At 44.3% G+C, this 21,157-nt stretch overlaps 1 protein-coding gene across 1 annotated transcript in view; it reads left to right on the top strand.

Annotated features, from left to right (window-relative positions):
- Positions 1 to 16,079: 16,079 nt before the first annotated feature.
- Positions 16,080 to 21,157, top strand: part of EFEMP1 (EGF containing fibulin extracellular matrix protein 1) — a 78,062-nt gene continuing 72,984 nt past the window's right edge. The window contains exon 1 of the mRNA XM_054986771.1: positions 16,080 to 16,263. The gene's annotated coding sequence lies outside the window, so the exon portion shown is untranslated. The remainder of the gene's footprint in view (positions 16,264 to 21,157) is intronic.

The raw sequence follows: 21,157 nt of genomic DNA, 5'->3' as shown, positions 1-21,157 counted from the left end.
TGGCCAGAAAGGGGCATTTAAACCCCACAAACCATGAACGCTGCGGGAAAGGGGCATTTAAACCCCACGAACCACGAACTGGTTCATAACTGGGCCAGTTCCATGCTGGTTCGTGGAAACCCTATGAACTACGAACCCCATGGTTTGTTTTTTTTTCTGATTCGTGCCCATGTCTACTCACTACTCACTCTAGCAGCCATTATGCTCATCACCTCTCAGATACTATAGCACTGAACATCTTAAGAGTTTTTAAAATCATTTGAAAGGCATCCTAAATAGTAGGCTTGAAAAGCAGTGGCAGGGTTGGAGATAATACCTCTGTTTCTCCACAAGAGGGAACTTTTAACATCTTTATGTATTTATATGTTTGTTTTATTTATTATTAGTCCACCTTTCTCACTGAGACCCAAGTTGGATTATACAGTGCCGGTCAAAAAGATGAACAGTAAGGACATTCATTGAACAAATACAATGGGTTTTAGAAATTTGAAAAACAGCATGAATCTGAACACAGAGCCAAAACATTGCTGAAACAAAGCATAAGCAATTAAACATGGCATATTTAACAATGTGGAAACTAACCACTAGGAGCATATCTACATCAACAGAGAGTACCCAGTAGAATAGCCTACACTCCCAGTCCCTTTACCAAAGGATTTCTCTGAGCCATTTCTTACAGCACAGACCTATTATCTGAGCCCTATTATCTGAATAATTCCATTATTCACCATGTTGGAAATACAATGTCTTGTGTACGAAGAAGGCAAAAGACACAGAATACCTGCAGGGGGGCAGCAAATCTGACAGTTAGATAGCAAAATAAGATCCTTCTTTCCCCGTCTTCTGTCCTTCTTGCATGTCTCCAGATTGGTATTCCTAGGCTACTTCCTTGCTTTTTCCCGGAAGTCCCCCTCTCCCAGTTTAGTAAGGTAGTTAGTATCTATTCTATTTCTCTGCTTTCTATCAAAGTTGTAGTTCCTGAAAAAATTGTCTTCATTCACTCCTTAATCAGACACAAGATAATTCCTAAGATATACCAGAGCCTACACACCATTCACCAACCCCCCCCCCCACACACATACACTGCTGAATGTCCACAAGGAGCCCTAATGTAGGGTTACCAGCCTCCAGGTAGTGGCTGGAGATCTCCCGGAATTACAACTGGTCTCCAGGCCACAGAGATCAGTTCACCTGGAGAAAATGGCTACTTTGGGGAGTGGACTATATGGAATTATGCCATGCCAAGGTCCTTTCCCTCCCCAAATCCCTCTTTCTCCAGGTTTCTCCAAGTTTCACCCCCCCCCCCTGATCTCCAGGAATTTCCCAACTTGGAGCTGGCAACCCTATCCTAATGTATGGTTCTGGCCTTTCAGTACCTTGTAAGCTTCACAACAGAACAGGATAGAACAGCATTGAAACATGAACTGTCACCACGCATAATTGCTAAAACAGCAGTTTTAAACTACTGTAATACATTCTCTGTACAGCTGCTTTGAAAACAGTCCAGAAAATTAAAATGAAAGAAAATGAAGCCGCTACCGGCATTAACAGAGACCCACTGCAAAGAGCACATGGCAGTACACTGTTGTATCGACTGCAATGGCTCCCAGTGTGTTTCCCAGCCCAATACAAAGTGCTGGTCTTGACCTTTCAAGCCCTCAAGAGCTTGGGGTCAAAAGTAGAGCCATCTCTACCCATCCAAACCAGACTGAATCCTGCCATCCTAGGGGACAACAAGCCTATTGTGGAAATCCATTAAGAGGTTGGGTTGGTGGGGGCTTATAGGCAGGCCTTCTCAGTGATTGCCCCCAGATTGTATAATTTCCCCTTACACAGAGAGAGAGAGAGAGACAGAGAGAGAGAAGGGTCATTTTACTTCCTTCTTCACGGCCTTCTCAAACCAGCATCTGGGAGACCCAAGTTCAAATCCCCACTGTTATGTATTGCTTGAGTAGGAATGAAGGCTCCTGAGGCCTACAAGACTATTGGTCTGTTGTGCCGGTAACAGCCAATCATAACTGTTGTCTTATAGTCCAATCACTGTGCTGCAAGTAGTTACTCTGTATATAGTTCATATAGTTACTCTGTATATAGTTCATGCAAATGAAGGATTCTAGCTGCTTACCTTGTATTGGTTGTTGTTAGAAGTGGGTGTGGTTTCTGCAAGTATAAATTAGTTACTGTTGAGCCTGAGTGTTGTCTGTCTGTTTCCAGCTTCCAATAAAGATGTTTACTATAATAAAGGGCTGTTAATCTCAATATATAATACCCACACTGCTATGGAAGTCTGCTGGGTGATCTTAGGCCAGTGACTCTCCCTCTCTCAGCCTAATGTAGCTAACGTAGTTGTGGGGATAAAATGACTGAAGAGAGAAAGATCTTGTAAATCGCTTTGCGCCCCCATTGTGGAGAATATATACAAAAATAAATATAACCTATCTCTTCCTAAAGACTTTTGACATTGGTTGTACCTGCTTTTTTCTTGTTTGGGGTTTTAAATGCAATTATATTGTTTTCCCATGTGTTCTTATCAGTGTTTTTGGCTATTGTTGTATCTTGTTTTTATCATGAGGTGCTTTGTGCAGTCTTAATGCCTCAGAAATATGAGGTTTAGAATACAAAATTGCAATAAATACCAGAGTTATCATGTCCCTACTGCTTTTGAGTTGGTCCTAGTCTCAGGTGTAGCTAGAAGTAAAGCTGTTGCTTAAAGCTGCGTAGAAGGACTGTGCTTGACAGCAGGTGACCAACAGTGCTTTTACTAGACCTGGCTTTATGCTTTGTTGTACCTCCTTTTCCTCCTGAGGATGAAGCAAGAAAAAGCAGAAACTATGGCAACTGAGGCATTCTCTTTTGAGAGGCAGTGTCTGATTAGGATCTGGGAGACCCAGGTCTGAATCCCCATCTACCATGGAAGCTGACTAGGGGACATTGCACCAGTTACTTTCTCACACCCAAACATACCTCATAGGGCTGTTGTGGTAAGGATAAAATGGAAGAGGGGAGGATGATATAAGCATCTTTGAGCCCCCATTGGGGAGAAAAGCAGGGTATAAATAAAGAAAAATAAATGTATTTCTTAAGGGCTTGCACAATTTGTGCCCCACCAAGCCAAATACAGCCATATATTGTAACCTGCCAAGGGCTCCAAAGATTTTTCTGATTTGGCTACCTGCTTGCTGTTGAAAACAGGGTTACTGGGTAAAGAAAGACGTGTCGAAGCACACAGCAGACCACAGTACATCGCTGGTGGGGTGTGTTTGGCTCATGCCTGCCAGGTTTCTCACTCTAGCAGGAGACCTCCCCCCTGGCCCCCTTCACCCCCACTGCTACACAGTGGAGCAGTGGGAACAAAATGGTGGCATGGGGGTGGGGGTGGAATCAGCATTACACCAATGTTGCAACATTACTTCCAACACAAACCCGGCCGGAAGTGATTTACCAGCTGGAAGTGATTTACTGTGTCGATTGGACAGGAGGCTTCCAACCCCAGATCCCACTGCTCCTACCCAGTGGAGCAGTGGGAGTAAAATAATGGAAAGGGGGATCAGCATCATGCCAACGCTGCAACTCAGGTAATCGCAGCTCTCTCGCCCCGCCCTCATTCTCCCAGGGGTTGCCAGAGCCAGCTTGGAATACATCAGTGGTGTAGCATAATATTTATATTCCTCCCCATGTCTGGGAGGTGTCTTGTATGTTCAAATGCTTTCCTGTGCAGAAGACAAAAAAACTCCCTGCAGACTGAAGAACAGCAAAGAAGTCCATGCTGCTCCCTTTTCCAATACATGCTAGTTTTCTTCATAATCATATTGTAATTTATTATTCATGTTTTTAAAATGTTACTTCATTTATACCCCGCCTTTCTCCCCAGAGGACCCAAAGTGGCTTACATCCTTCTCAGCTCCTCCACTTGTATTTAATGTTTATGTTATTTATAGTCCGCCTTTCTCACTGAGACTCAAGGTGGATTACACAGTATGAAATTAGCACAATCCGCATCAAGTACATTTCCATACAGTATCAAGGACATTTCCATAAACAATGCCATAGGGTAAATAAATACAAGTTTAAAAGACATAGCGTTAGCAAGAATTCAATACAAAGCAGAAGAAAATACTGAAACAGAACATCATAATTTCTAGGATTAATATTAGACAACATAAAGCACAAGTAATCCATAGGAGTACCTATTTAAAGCAACAGATAATATGTATGAAAACATAGTGGTGAAGTCTATGGTTCCTAACTCATTAGCAAAACATATTGGACCCCTTTCCTACAATACCGCCCTCTTAGCTGAGAAAAAGGCCTTTTTGAGTAAGTTGCATTGTTTGTGGAAAGCCAGGAGTACGGGGGCTCTCCTGACCTCCTCAGGCAGGTCATTCCACAGGGTAGGAGCCACCACAGAGAAAGCCCGTGTATGGGCTGCTGTTGATTTCGGCCATATGCAGCCTGGCACCTGCAGGAGACCCTGTTCAGATGAGTGAAGCTGCCGTGGAGGAACATAGGGAGGGAGGCAGTCCCATAGGTTTGCCGGACCAAAGTCATGAAGAGCTTTGTATGTAATAACCAATACCTTGAACTAAGCACGGTAACTGATGCGTAGTCAATGGAGTGACTGTAGGATGGAAGTGATGCTCATGCTCCTGCTCACTCCTGATAACAGTCGAGCTGCAGCATTTTGCACTAATTGGAACCTCCTTGCTTAGATGGGAAACCTATGTATAATGCATTACAATAGTAAGCCTTGATGTTACCATAGCATGGATCCAGGTGGCCAGGTCAGCCATGTTGAGATAAGAAGCCATCTTCCAGGCTACAGTGAGGTTGTAGAAAGCATTTTTTGCTGCTGCCTTAACTTGTTTTTCTAGTAGTAGCGCTGGATCCAGTATAACTCCTAGGCTCTTATCTGAGCCAGCGAGGGCCAGACAAACTCCATCGAAAGTGGGGAGTAGACATGGGCACAAACCAAAAAAATTTAACGAACCAGCAGTTCGTGGTTCAGTGCCGATGACAAACCCGAACCAGCGAACCGCAGCAAACTTTTCCCGTTGCCGAACTGGTTCGAGGTTCGTAGTTCATGGATGTCAGAATGGCCCCCGTTGGACTTAGAGAGCCCATATTCCCAGGGAGTGTTTAGCAGGCTCTCCTCCAGCCAGCAACCAAGTTTGGTCAAGATTGTAATAGGGATCTTGGAATTATACCCTCTCCAATCCGAGGCCCCCAGGAAACTCCCATTCGATACAATTAGAGCCACCAGTTGACATTGGCCCAGTGTACAAGGGGTTGGCCATCAGAACTGCCTATCAGGGTTTGCAGGGATGAGATTGGAGTGCCCATGGCTACAGAACACCCCCCTTTCTCCTCCCTCCCACCCGGGTGTCTTCTCCCATGTAACTAATTGTAACCAATTTGCAGCTTCATGGTTGGAAAGAACACCTACCAATCAAGGTAAGCTGGGCTTTGATCCGGGTTTCCAGGGTGACAGAAGGAGTGCAGACAGAGTTCAGGCATTCCCCCAGCTACATTTCCAAGGGAATTGATTGATGGTGCCTGACTGTCTGGCTTCCCGAACCACAGGTGAACGCAATGAACTGGGCTTCCAACGAATGCTGGTTCATTGGCCATGGACCCTCACGAACCGCCGGTTCACGAACAGACAATCAGGCGGTTCATGAGTTTTTTTGGTTCGTAATGCGGTTTGTCCCCATGTCTAGTGGGGAGTACAATATCCTTCAAGATCTCTGCTTTCCGAACAAGCATCACTTCAGTCTTGTCTGGGTTCAATTTCAATTTGTTGTTTTTCAACCATTTCACCACAGCTGTCAGGCAACGATCTAAGAGTTCTACTGCATCCTGTGGGGACCTAGATAGCGAGATATAGAATTTTCCTCACAACAACCTTGTGAGGAGGTTGACTGGCCCAAGGTCACTCAGCAAGCTTCCACGGCAGAGTGGGGAATCAAACCCAGGTTGCCCAGATCCTAGTCTCTCACTCTAGCTACACCACACTGGCTTGCCACTAGTTCAATTACCACTTTTTTCTTGGGGAGGATATTATCCATCTCATGGTAGGCCACAATAGATAGGCAGTCCATTATGTTCAGGTTGCTGGGTCGCAAGCTGGGTTGACAACTGTTCAACTAACCACTGTAGCTTTGAACAGTAACCAGTTGTTCAGACATTAGTGGGTGACAATGGAGAGCTTTGTTGTAAAAAGCTGGTGTTAAAGGTACCAAAGCATTCTGGTCATCCAGCAAACCTGAACAAATTGCGGAGGCCTGGTTTATTATTAATGTGGCCCTTAAGGAGGAAGTGGATGCCTGTGCTTTTTGCACATAGAAAACAGTTTGTTAAGAAGAAGCCTAGGCTGAGCCTCTCTCCCTTATATATTAATTTTCTGCAATCTGAGCTTTTTTAGCTGGGATCTATCAAACATACAATCTCCTGCAGCTAGAAGGGGTATAATCCAGAAAAAATCATTAACTGTATGAATGCATGATTTCTTTTTAAGAGAGATCTGTAGAAGCAGAATACCCAACATCTAATGCATGGGGGGGGGGGTGCACCTTTCTCTGACGTTCATACAGTTGTGCACATCCAGAGAAAAAGCTCCAGATGGAAAGACGTTACAATGGGTTTGATCCATTGTGGCTGTTCCCACATTCCTGCACTATACTCTTCATTGAGGCCAGAGCTCCACAACTGCACTGATGATAAACATCTGTCGGGGGGATAGCTTAGATCTCATGAATCCTGCTGGAGTTCTTTGAGGGCTGGATGAGAGAAACTCCTTCCACCCTCCTATGACAAATTTTCCAAAAAAACAACCCCCATTTTGGATTTTTAAAGGTCAACATTCCAATGTACTTCCCTTTGCAAACCACAGATCTATTTTAGCCAATATCCACCAGAAATGAACTTCCTGCTTACAAGTCCCTGCACGGATTTTGCTATTCCACTGTAATATCTGAGACCCCTGCAGCTTTGAACAATTATTTCTGCAGTCTTGGACTCAATAAACATTGTTTGTTTGTTTACTTTCTTCTTCAAGTCATTCTCCAGCTGAGATAATGATATGATGGGTGTCAGTCAACTTGAAAGAGTTCACGCACAGAGACACACACACACACACTTGTGGAGTTCATGTCCAATGACATCATCCATGTTCTTTCTAGAATAAAAGCATTGAGTGGGGAGGGACAGCAGGCTGGGCATGGTGTTTTGAAATTTCATTACAACATTGCTTTGGGTCACAGCCACAGAAACTTTGTGGATGTAAATTAAAATGATCCTTCTATGTCATAAGGTTAAGTAAATTCTATCAAGATTTTGCAGGCTACATTAATAGAATGGGATTGCTTTGTGGGCCAAACAAATGATAATCTATGATACCACATGGGTGAATTTCCTATGAGTTTGGTTTCTCAAACTCACAGTACAATCCTGAACAGAGTTACTCCAGTCTAAGACCATTTAAATCAATGGATTTAGACTGGAGCAACTGTGTTTAGGTTTGCACTGTTAGTGTTGTTACGAAAGAATGGTCTTTCACCAAAGAACACAGAAAACCATGGAAAGGATCCTGGGACACTTACGTTATCCATATACGTTCTTTTTCAGTGGCAGAGGCTTTTCAACTGACTGTGGCAAAACAGCCAGAGCAGATTGGGGGCATTTTTCCTTTGAGGAAGAGTCTGGAACTTTTCAGGTTAGAAAAAGAGCAATGGGGGGCATGATGGAGACCTATAAAGCTATGCATTGGGTGAAAATGTATAGACAAGAGTTTTTTTCTTGATTCCCCATAGTAATAGAACTCGGGGTTACCCAATGAAGTTGATGGGCAAGCAGTTCAGGATGGACAAAAGGAAATACTTCTGCAATTAAAATGTAGAATTCACTACTAATGGACGTAGTGATCTCCACAAGCATGGATGGCCTCTAAGATTCACAAGGATGGGGCCATCTGTGGCTGTTAATCATGGTAACTAAGGGAACCTCCACTTTCTGAGGCAGTAAGCTTCCAAACAGCAGTGCTACAAGGTAACATCAGGGGAAGGTCTCTGTGCTGTGTCTGTTGGCCCTCTAGGGATACTGGACTACACGGACCACTGGTTTGATCCAACAGACCTCTTATGTTCTTAGCTTTTCCTTTTCCTTAACGTTCTAAAAACTTCTTATGAATCCTTAGCAAGATATAGGAGGAAGAACTTTTTAATAAGCACCCTTTTAGAAATCTTAGCTGGTTGCTAATTCCACAGATTCAACGTTTCACAAAGGCTCCCCTGCAAGGAAAGAATGTTAATTCCTTGACCTGGACAGGAAAAACTTTTTTAAAACTCCATCGATGTGTAAGTCTACTATTTTTTTAGAAAAATCATTATGCTCGCTTCCAAATTATATTCAACTGACTTTTCCTCACATTTGGGGATGGGTTGGTTTCTCCACTTTGTTCTTCTACAGTTTCTCTGGCAAAGAAAAGGCATACAACACAATGGAGAGTTTTCATATTCAAAGGCCCTTTCAAGAACATTACAAACCCACAATAAACAAATCCCATAGCTATTCCCAACAGAATCACTGGGTATTGCAAAACTTGATAAATACTGATTCATGACAGATTTAAGAAAAACAGCAGTTTAAGCAATCAGGTCAAGGCACCGGTGATGACCACAGAGTTGGCCATGAAACCAACACCACTATTTCTTTCATTAATTTCACAGAATTTAGAATAATTTATTGATCACTATATAAAATATATCCTTTTTTTTAAGGTTTCTTGTTTACTTGAAACTGAAAAGACCAGACTATTGATCTATCTAGTTCAATATTGTCCAGGTCCTCAGGCAGAGAAAAGCTGTCCCCACTTACTACCTGAACTTCTTTACCTGGAGATGCTAGAAAGTAAAGGAGACCTAGAGTGTGACTACAAATGACTTTCTTTACATGGAGAACACTAGATTTTTCTCGCAAGGTTACCTGTGAAGTCCGAGTGGTCCTTCCCCTCTCTGTTAGAATCGCTGCCTGAAGAGCCACAAGAGGGCTTCGTTTGGGGGCGGGCAGCTGCTACTTTCTCTCAGGGTGTCCTGCAGGCTGCCTGCTCCCGGGGAGCTGCTCTGGAGAAAGCGGCCGCGTCGGTGAAGCTTCAGCCACAGTGATAGTGGAAGGATCTTCTGCAGATTCTTCCACTGTCGCTGCGGTTGAAGCTTCACTGACGCTGCCGCTTCCAGAACAGCTCCCTGGGAGCAGGCAGCCTGCAGGACACCCTGGGAGAAAGTAGCAGCTTCCCGCCCCTAAACGAAGCCCTCTTGTGGTTCTTCAGGCAGCAATTCTAACAGAGAGGGGAAGGACCACTCGGACTTCACTTCCCAGGTAACCTTGCAAGAAAAATCTAGTGTTCTCCATGTGAAGAAAGTCACTTGTAGCTTTGCTCCTAGGTTCAAGTCCCCACGGTGCCATGGAAGATTGATTGGTGACGTTGGCCCAGTCACACACTCAGCCTAACCTATCTCACAGGGTTGTTGAGAGGATAAAATGAAGAAGAGAATGATGCAAGCCATTTTGGGTCACCAGTGGGGAGAATGGCAGGGTACAAATTAAGTAAACAAATAAATAAAATAAATAGGGTCTACAGAACACAGGGTAGATGCTCTACCACTAAGCCATAGTCTCCCTGGCATTTCCTGTTTCTAGCCATTCTTAGGTGTAACTATCATATATTCACCACACCAGGGGATGCAGCAGGCTACCATGGCAAGCAGAACACAGCTTCTCTGTGCTAGGTATTTCTTAACCTTACACTCTTTACAAAAATCTTTTCAGGTGTAAGAACAAGGTATGGTTCTAATTTTAATTCAGGTATCACAACTGGGAGGGAAATATAACATTAGTAGAAATATTGTGATTCATATGGAGGGAGGGCTATGCTACAGCAGAGCACTTCAGCAATGAAGAGGTTACCACTTTCTAGAGAAGAAGTCAACAAAGCATGGATATGATTGTCTCCCATTTTATGTTCATAACAAATACTGGTGCTAGTGTGATATAGCGGATAAGATTCTGGACTAAGATCTAGGAAAGTGGGTTCTAATTCCTGCTCTGCCAAGAAGCACACTGCCGGGACACATTGGGCTAGTTACCTTAAATTAGCCCAAGCAGCTTCACATAGACATTGTGAGGGTAAAATGAAGGAGAGAAGAACATACACTGCCCTGAGATCCTTGAAGGGCTAAAAAATGTGACAGACTGAATTGCCAGAGTTCAGTAGTCAGAAATAAAAAGTCTGAAAAGAGTCACACAGCACCTTTATTCTTGGACTAATTGGGTCAGTAAGACTTGGGCTACATAGAACAATTCTTCAGGTAGGAACTCAACTGACATCAACCTTCAAATTCAAAACCTGATGTTCTTCCAGCTCAGCTCATTCAGTATTGTACGGATCCTTCTGGATCTGCTGTGTTTCACTGTCATTTTTCAACTTGCTTCAATATGTTTAATTTCACTGCGCATAAGATGAATTGGTCCTTTGCGACTGCTTATAACTTAGTTAACTCCCGTGCAGAGCTTGAGTAATGCCCTTTTAGGGATCTGTGCATTAAATTCCTTCCTCAGAACATCAGAATTTCCTCTCAGATCATTAATAATGGAGATGCAACTAGCTGGCAACATTCGGAACTGGATTATAGCTTTATATCTTAAGCCAGTTTCAATAGAAGTTGTTCTTCCAGCATTCCTTCACAGAAGGTGGATTTATAAAGTGAGGCCAGTGACTGCCCACCCGCTCTGCAGATATAACTTAAGGCTAAGATTGATAGACATTCAGAAGGCCAAGATCCCAAATTCACAATGTCTGGGAGAATTGCTTCTACCTCTGGAAATTCCTGCCAGAATAATTCTCACTGGTTCAAGATAAAAACAGATGCAGCTGGAGAAGTGGCAGGCAGAACACTGAAGAGGAAAAGATATTTATATACAATGCAGGCTTGAATAAAGTTGGGTTGCCTCTGTGTGTGTGTGTATATACTTGTGTACCTTGGTTTGGTACCTTTAACTGCAGAGTAGCATGGAGAAATTAGGTAGGTGATGATTTTCCCTCCATTTCTCTCGATGACAGCCCAGACTTCCCCTTACAAAACCTCTACTGAAGACCTGGGCCGTTTCCGCATGGCTTACCTTGTTCTGGAAAACAGCAAAATCTTGCACGAAATCGCACAAGAAAACGCTTTTGTCGCACAAAATCAAGTGAGAAAATGCAATAACAGCATCTTCTTGCGAGATTTCACACGAGATTTTGCTGTTTTCCTGAACAAGGTAAGCCATGTGGAAATGGCCCAGTAAAAGCAGCAATTACACAAACAAAGCAAGTAATTTTAAAGCAACCAGATGGAAAAAATGATAGGGCTCCTGGCCCTTTAACAGTTCTGTAGAAGAAGGAATTTCGGCAGATGTAGCAGGAGGTCTACTTTGCGATGAGAGACTGTCTGTGTGGCTTATTGAACACTCTGAAAGAGCCATACTAATGGGAAAGGGCTGCGCACCACCGGGCCTGTAATCTGACCTTTGCACCTCCAGTTGAAGATGATCAGGTAACAGATGCTGGGAAAGGTCTTTCTCAGCCTGAGTCCCTGAAAAGCTGCTGCCAGTCAAAGTAGATATTACGGACTTTGTTGGGCCATTGACCTGAATTGGTAGAGCACAAGTGAAGGTAAAGAAACATTCTGACAGTGCAGCAGATCCACTAACCCACTTCAGGTTCCGAGACAGAAAATGCCTGTGACAGACTGCACGTTTTAAAGGCCTGGGAGTGCTGTACACACAGCTGCAAGACTATTAGGGTTAATCCCTCATAGACAAGCGCCTCGTGGTGCAGAGTGGTAAGCTGCAGTACTGCAGCCCAAACTCTGCTCAGAACATGAGTTCGATCCTGGAGGAAACCAGGTTCAGGTAGCCGGCTTAAGGTTGACTCAGCCTTCCATTCTTCTGAGGTTGGTAAAATGAGTACCCAGTTTCCTGGGAGTAAAGTGTAGATGACTGGGGAAGGCAATGGCAAACCACTCCATAACAAAAAGTCTGCCAAGAAAATGTCATGATGCAACATCCCCCCATGGGTCAGTAATGACTCGGTCCTTGCACAAGGACCTTTTTTTACCCTCATAGACACAATGAGCTTTGAGTGACAAGCTTCTCCAAGGCATCTGATTGGGTTGTATGAGCTGGGAAGAGGGTTTGTTTTCAGCCCCGGCTGAGAGGAATTGACTGTGAAGAGTTCGGAGGGAGTCCTAATGGAGAGCAGTTTTAACACTGGTAGGAGAACTGGGGAAAGTCGGCAGGAAGGTTTGGGAAGTAGGTGCAGACTCCCAAATCGGCCAAAGAAAGGGGATAGATCTTCTAAGGAGAGGAGATTTTTCCCTACCCAGTCAAACAGGGAGGTAGCTCTGGAGAGAGAAGAGATCCCTGGTCGGGTGTGGTTGAAAACTACCTGTGGAGACCTTCAGATTCAGTTAATGGCTGAAGGAGAGCACTGGTGTGTGAAGAGAAGGGGATTGGGGTACTAGAAAGTGGGTACCAGCATTCCTAACTCCAGAAGAGAAAGAGAATACTAAAAGAAAGTATACTAGAGGGCTTGGAGAAAACAAGGGAACCAAAGCCTCAAAACATAAGCTTTAAAGTATTTGTGAAGAGCATAAGAACTGAAGTCTGTGCATTTTACCTCAGAAATACACACACACATTTCAGACAGCAAAATGACTGCCTAGGCTACTGTACATGCAAATTTATTATATTTCAGTTTTTTTCTTACCTTGAGTCCAGTTAGGGTTTAATAATAATAATAACAACAACATTCGATTTTTATATTGCCCTTCAGGATAACTTAACTTCCACTCAGAGTGGTTTACAAAGTATGTTATTATTATCCCCACAACAATCACTCTGTGAGGTGGTGGAGCTGAGAGAGCTCTGGAAGAGCTGTGACTGACCCACGGTCACCCAGCTGGCTTCAAGTGGAGGAGTGGGGAATCAAACCCAGTTCTCCAGATTAGAATCCTGCCACTCTTAACCACTACACCAAAAAACAATGAGGTGTACCTCCAACAGTGCTAGGGGGGAAAAACTCTTTTAATATAATAGATATAGAAGTACATAATACATAAAACACTCTCCCCTGCCTGAACTTTTACCTAATTGTTTGTTAGTTTGAATATTGACCCAACCCTTTGTTGTCATTAAAAAATTGGAATTTAAATATATATATATGGGGTATTTAGCCTCACTGAGACTCATAAAAAATCAAAGAGAAACTCCAGGGCAATAAAGCTGGATGTTTAATAAGAATGTTACATGATATAAGTGCTCAATGAAAGTGTTGTTCTAACAGCCTATCAAGACTATCTGAAAAGAGAAAAGAAACTACAACGTATTAAAATTCTTTTTGGACTCTTAAGGATTTACTTGGTTTAGGCTGCTGAACCGGAATACATTTAACCAGGAAATATAGTATTGTTACATTCAAAAAGGATACAATGATATGCTTTGTATTTTGATACTGTTATATTTAAAATAATAACAACATTCGATTTATATACCTCCCTTCAAGAGGACTTGACACCCACTCAGAGCAGTTTACAAAGTATGTTATCATTATCCCCACAACAACAAACACCCTGTGAGGTGGGTGGGGCTGAGAGCTCCTAGAGACTGTGAATGACCCCAGGTCACCCAGCTGGCTTCAAGTGGAGGAGTGGGGAATCAAACCCGGTTTTCCAGATTAGAGTCCCACGCTCTTAACCACTACACCAAAATGGAAATAGTCATTAGTGCTGTGACTTTACATTGTGAATTTTGCACTAAGCACTTTCATTGAGCACTTATATCTTGATATTATTATTATTATTTATTAAATGTATAGTCCGCCCTCCCCGCGGGTGGGCTCAGGGCAGATTGCAGCATACAAATAAATACAATAGATAAAACAGTAAAATCACAGAATCGCAAGATCCAATCCAAGTTCAGCTGCATAAAACATAGTTCCACAACATAATTCCCAGATTCCGGGACGGGATTCCTTTCACCCTTCCCTGCACCCATATAGGAGAGGAGAGGGGGTGGAAATGTGAGTTAATGTAAAGTATGTAACATTCTTATTAGACATCCAGTTTTACTGTGGAGAGGTTTCTCTTTGCATTGCTAATTTACCGTGATACTCCTTTAATTTTTTGTCACTGAGACTCATGGCTGATTACACAGTGCAAGTCAGTACAATCAACAGCTGGGATATTCAATAACCAATGCAATGGGGTATGCTAGTGCAAATTTGCAGAGGTTAGAAAACAAGCAAACATCTGATACACAGCTGAAACAATGCTGAAACAGAGCATAAGCAATTAAACCTGACATTTTATTTCTATTTCATATTATTTTTAGTCCTTCTTTCTCACTGAGATTGAAGACAACTTACAGAGTGTAAGTCAATACGATCAATGGCTGGGACATTCAATAAACAATACACAGGGTATCGATTGCAGCAATTTCAAAACAAGCATGGATCTGACCACAGATATGAAACACTGCAGAAACAAAACGCAAGTAATCTGTCATGATATATTAAACAATGTGGAAACTCCCAGTAGGAGCATATATACACACCGACAATTCCAGTAGTAGGGTCTACAGTCCCTCTCCCTTTACCAAGGCACCTCTCTGATCCATTTCTTACAGCACAGGCCTAGTGCCTGAGTAAAAAGTCATCCTGAACGATTCAGTTTTGCAGTTTTGTGGGAAGCCAGGAGAGTGGGAGCTTGCCTGACCTCTTTAGGTAGGCCTTTCATAAGGCAGGGGCCACCACAGAGAATGTGCATGTACAGGCAGCTGCTGATTTTGCCCATTTGCAGGTTGGTATCTCCAGAAGCAGGGCTGGATCGACGGGGGGAGGGGCAGGGGGTAGTCTGCCCCTGGTGCCGTCAAAGAGGGGGTGCCGGGCGCAGCTGCCAGCCCCCAGGAGCACACAGGCAGCTGAGCAGAGGGCAGCGGGAGCCCACCCGCACCATTCGCCTGCCCTGAGAGCTGGGGGCGCGTGGCAAGCCTGCTGCCCCGTCAGTGTGCCGCCCCGCACAGCAAGCCAGCTACCCTGGTGCACCGCAGAGCTGGAGGCAGCAGTGCAGGTGGCTGGGAGGCCGCCCGCACCATTCAACTGCCCCACAGGACAGGGGACCCATGGCAAGCTGGCCGCCCCCTCAGCAGGGCAGGAGAATGGCATGGGCGGCCTCCCAGGCACCCGCGCTGCCGCCGCCAGCTCCACAGTGCACTGGGGCAGCCAGCTTGCTGAGTGGGGTGGCGTGCTCCACACTGCGTGATGACATCACAGAAGCAGGTGCCAGCAACCCTAGATCCGGCCCTGTCCAGATGAACAAAGCTGCCATGGAGCATAGGAAGAGAAGCAAACCGATAGATATGAGGGGCCAACAAGGCCATAAAGGGCTTTGGATGTGACTGCCAAAACCTTGAATTGAGCCCATTAACTGTTGGATAGCAAATGGAATGCAGAATGGGCAACCCTATGAATTAATGACCTTCAGAACGTCCTTACACTAATAGTCCTGCTCAGGTCTTGCAAACTGATGACTGCGGCTTCCTTCATTGAGTCAACTCATCTCATGTGATGTTGTATTCTTTTACTAGTGCCTTCAGTTTTTCCTAGCATCATGGTCTTTTCCAGCGAGTCTCGTCTTCTCGTGATGTGAAAAAGTATGATACCCTCAGTTTCGTCGTTATGGCTTCAAGGGAGAATTCAGGCTTGATTTAATTTATCTTTTTATAATTGTAATCAAATACACATCTGTCGCTTCGGCAATTTTGTCCTGAAAGCGTCGAATTCCGATGCCCTTAAACACACGCACAAGCAAGATCGTTCCCAGGAGTCTTTGGCGCCGGCGCTGCGCTGACTTCTTACCCACGTGGTATTTGGGGCAGAAAGGGTTAAGGAAGCGGGAGATCGGTAGGGGGCGTTCGATTGATGCAAACAGTAGCTGGGCTCTAAAGTTTGGCCAAGAGCAGGCGAAGGGTTAGGGCGGAGGAGGGGGGGCGGCATCATTTCTCTGGAAGCGGAGCGAGGCGAAGGCGCCAGGTTAACCTGCGGCTGAGACGCACTGGCGGAGGAGGGAGAACTTCCATTCGCTTCCTCTTCTGCGCCTGCTTTGCATGGAAAGGGAGTCCTCCCCTTCTCGCCGCGCTCCTCCGGAGGGGCATCGGAGCTTCGCAGCCCCGCAGGTAAGGCATACCTCTGGATTTCTGCACTCGGCCCTTGGCAAGGCAAGAGGGCGCGCGCTGTGCAGGCTGCGCGTTGCACTTTCTTGCCAGACGATGGTTTGCGCGCCTCCGCCTTTCGATGCGAGCGGGCACAAGAGCTTGTCCTCCTCCGTGCACGAAGGTGGGTGCCGTTGGATGAAGCGCTCGGCAGCGCTCGGCGTTGAAGTTAATTCAGGAGGAAGAGCTAGGCGTGTACTTGGAAGTATTTGAATGGGTAGGGTTTTGTAAGGGGTTTGGGGGTTTTGTAAAAAAAAAAAAAAAGTTAATTGCGGAGGGGGAAACAAGTTCTGCACAGAGCGTTTCCTGAATCGGGGAGAGACCTTCGAATACAACCGGAAATTCGAATAAAGCGATAGCTTTCCTCTTTCTTTTTGTGCGTATGCCTTGAGCGCGTTAAATGAGAATGATGAGGTGTAGGAGTTGTCCTAACAAAATATCCAAAAAGGGACCGTTTTGATGGCAGCATTCTGTAATAAAGGATATTCGTTTTAAAATAAGGAGGCTGTCGGGCAATTCAGAGCATGATCCAGCCCGTTTTAGTGCCCACACATTTCCTCGTACTCTCAACAAAGTAGGTAAAACGATACTTTGGGTTGGTGGAGGTGTGGGGGATTGCAAAATTGAGTCAGACTGCTGGTCCGTCTAACCCAGGGTTGCCAGCAGCTCTCCAAGGTCTCAGATTTAAAAAGGCCTTCCTAGCACTGCTGCCTGTAACTGAAGATCCCAGGGAATGAACTGGATCGACTTCTGCAGGCATTCTACTTCTGAACTAGGAGGCAAGCTTTCAGATGTCACAGAACTCTTCATCAGGCAAATCATTGAATAATTGAAATATCCACTCAAGATCAGGAACTGGAAGGTCCAGGCCAGATCAGGCGATCTGATTATTACCAATTTCACTTCTCCAGCACCACATCGATGGCCAACTCAGAAACAGGTTGCAAGAAAGAAATGCTTGCTGTAGTTGTGGGGTTGCTTGCAGCACACTGGCACTTTGCATTTGTCCTCAGTGCAGTCCTCTTCTAAACCAAATTGCTAAATAGTATCTGTGGCAATCTGAGTTAGGTCAATAAAAGATATTACTTTCTCTAATACTGGGGACCAGTTGATAAGCCAGGATCTCTGAAATCTGTGTTGTGGTGCATAATGAAAGACAGTTTCAAGCCCATGCCCAGCACACTTGTGCACCCAAAATTAGCATAAAATTTGTACACAATCATGCACCTGTCCACCGATGGCGAGTAAGAATATCCACCAGGTGACCAAGCTGAGAAGTTTCTATAAATTGGATGCTTTCAAGCTGCCCGCATGCCACAAATTGCTTACATTAGTACGTGTGGCCAGATTGGCTACTTGGAATTCCTGTGGGCTAACCACTTCTGTGGATTTATTTTCAAGGCTGTCCATGGCCAAATGGGAATGAGCACAAAGAGACAGTACTGTGGGAGCCACAGTCTTTCCTGCATATTGCTAGACTGGAACAAGGAGGCATCTACCTTAAGATGTTTGATAATGCAGCTATTTTATAGGATGGTATGGAGTTAGAACCTGACCTGGATAGCCCATCAGATCTTGGAAGCTAAGCAGGGTCGGCCTTGGTTAGTAATTGAATGGGAGACTTCAAAGGAAGACTAGGGTTGGTATGCAGAGACAGGCAATGGCAAACCAACTCTCTTGCTCTCTTGTCTTGAAAACCCTAGCAGGGGTCGCCATAAGTCAGATCCGGCTTGATGGCACTTTCTACTACATACATGAAATTGGAAGAGTCTGAAGAATGAAACAGCCATTATGCTTTAGACAAGCCTTGATCTGCTCTAACAAAGTAATTTGAATTGTTTTGCTAGTTTGAATTGCCACTCTGCCATGAATTTTGCTGGGTGCCCTTGAGCCAGTCACTGTCACTGTCAGCCTAACCCGCCTCATAGGGTTGTTGGTTTGATGATAAAGTGAGCAGTGAAGAATCATGTTGAAAGCTGCTTTGGGTCCACATACGTATATTCATTGCAGGACTAAATGATTATGTGCATGTGTGAAAGAAGCATGACACATCAAATATGACAGCCAACTTTTGTGTCACCGTCACCAATGTAATGTCTTTCCCATTGTAGGCCACATCACACATTCCATGACACATCCTCATATAGTGAGATACAGTATGACGCATACCTGGTTGTATGAATCAACTCATGGGGAACTATTGCAGCTGAAGGTAGATGGTCCAATTCAATTCAAAGGTTATTGGGGACGTGGACATGTTTGCAATGAAGTTTATAAGTATCTTCAAGAAGTGGGTATTTGAACTAGTGGGGAGTCCTAGTGAACTAGTGGGGAGTTTAACTAGGGTCTCAGATTTTTGTAGTCATTGTTGGGACCGTTTCACACATTATACTGAGACAAACCGCAATTTGCCATCTAACATACACTCAATACGAAGCATGTAAGTCATAACTGATGAGAGCACTAATATGATGTACTTTTTTTGCTGTATTCCAACTTGATATTGTTCCATGTACAAAACAGATCTTAACTATGCAGGTTCTTTAAAAAAATGTATTGTGTGGAAAGGAACTGGAATCCATTCCAGATCCTACGGCAGGTGCCTGCATTGCAAAAATCAGTTTTCCTCCCTGTCCTTTCTTAGTTGATGGGAAATCCTATGTGGTCTCGGAGGACAATTTTGATATGATTATAGGGTGTTTTCTTGCATGTCCTATATTTTTCATCTGTGGTTTGCAGCCCTGGGCAGAGAATGCAAAAGTCATTTCCCCTCCTCCTCCTTCACTTCCAGCCTCTCAGAACTGTGGTTAAAGATCTTGAGCCAACATGTTACCAGTCTGTTGGGGCTAGGGGTGGGGGGTGGGAGGATTTGATGCCCTCTCAAGGAGGGTTTTGATGCCCAAGCCATTTATCCTGAAGATGATAATGATTTTATTTTTCATAAAATGCTAAAGGCAATTTGCAAAAAAAAATGTCTAAAATAGGATCATCCATCAAAATAGCATAAAATCTCAGCTAAAACCAGCAAAGCCAACAAGGCAGTAGTAACATAATGATTATCAAAGGCTGACACAGATTTCCTCTCTCGACCTTTAAGTGTAAAAAGGTATTCACCATTCAACAAAATGCATCCAAATGTTCTCAAGGATGGTTGTCCTTGAGAAGCTGTTCCATAACATGGAGACCACATAGTGACATGGGTTCCCTTAATTTCATCCATGTTCCTTGGTAAGCAATCACACACTCCCCAAAAATTATAGGAAGGAAGCAGTAGCATGAATGGGGCAAGTAGTAAGGGGGTCTTTGTCCTCCAGGCTGCGGAAGCAGTGAAATAGATATCTAGAGGCATTTTTGAGATGGATGAGGGCTAACAAACTGAAACTTAATCCTGACAAAATGGAGGTGCTACAGGTGGGTGAGAATCCAACCCAGGAATGGGGATAGCTCCTGTTCTAGATGGGGTTGTACTCCCCTTAAAGGAACAGGTTTGTAGTTTGGAGGGCACTACTGGACCCAGGCCTGGTGTTGGATAAACAGGTGGCAGCAGTAGCCAGGGGTGCTTTTCATAGCTGTTGCTGGTGAGTCATCTGCAGCCCTTCCTGGGCAGGAAAGATCTTGCCAGTGTGGTAACATTTAGGATAGATCACTGCCATGCATTCTATGTGGAGCTGCTCTTGAAGACCTTCGAGAAGCTACAGTTGGTACAGAAGACTGCAGACAGAATGTTGTCTAGAGTGGGTCATACTCACAGGGCCCATATCACTTCAGTCTTTTTCCATTTACACTAACTCCCACTTTACTTCCTGACCCAATTCAAGGTACTGATTTTGACCTTTAAAGCCATATATAGCTTGGGACCAGCAGATCTTAAGGACTGCCTTCTTCCATATGAACCTGCCTATGTCCACTTGGTCATCTTCAACAGCCCTGTTTGGGTGCCCCATCATCTGAGGCTAGATGAGCAGCAACCCAGGAAGGGCCTTCTTGGTCATGGCACTGAAAGTTTGGAACTCCCTGTCCAGGGAGATTGACCTCCCTCCCTCTGTCATTGTCTTCTGCCAGTGGGTGAAGACTTTTTTGTTTCATTTCACATACCCCCAATAAACTCTTATTGGCTCTCCTCCCTGATGGTGTCTGTATTTTTTATTTTATTGTTAAATATTTGTATGCATTTTGAATACTGTTTTAATGTTTGGAACATTCTAATGTCTGTTATAAGCTGACTTGGGGAACTCTATTTGGGTGGAAAGGTGGCATATAAATGTTTTAAATAAATAAAATAAAAATGATCGGTCAGATGGATGGTCAGTGATCTAGTCAGAAAGGCATATGCAGGTGCCTGAATCTGTGTGGTTGCTTCATTCAGCGATGTGTTTTCCAGTGATGTGGAATTGGCATATTCTTCTCCCATCAGATTTAGCAGGTAGGAATCTAGGTTTTCCCTACCCAAATTGGAACAGAGGGTGGGAGAAGGGAATGATGGAGTAATGGCATGGGAACCCCAGAGCTTTTAAAGAGATGCACATCATTGCTGAACTTTTCTGGGATTTTCAAATGCCTTTTAGGATTTACAGACGACGTTTTTCTGTGAAACTTTTCCATGGCACCTCTGTAGACTCTCTGCCAGCAATTAATTTCTAACTGGGGCTGTACTTTGGGCTGAAGAGCCAACTACATTGGCTCCACCCATTGACTCCATCCACTAACTCCTGCAAGACCCAAGACAAAGGGCTCTTCAATCCCCTCCTTGCCAATCTGAACAACAAAAACTTTGGTAGAATTCTCTGCTGAACTGAGCATCTCAGCTTTCCCATTCCCTTTGGTTTTGCACATGGGAGTCAACAGGTGAGATGCCAAA

Source organism: Eublepharis macularius, chromosome 1, assembly GCF_028583425.1.
Source record: "Eublepharis macularius isolate TG4126 chromosome 1, MPM_Emac_v1.0, whole genome shotgun sequence".
Taxonomy (NCBI): domain Eukaryota; kingdom Metazoa; phylum Chordata; class Lepidosauria; order Squamata; family Eublepharidae; genus Eublepharis; species Eublepharis macularius.
Note: the sequence above shows the minus strand (reverse complement) of the source record. Positions and strands in the feature narration are given on the sequence as shown.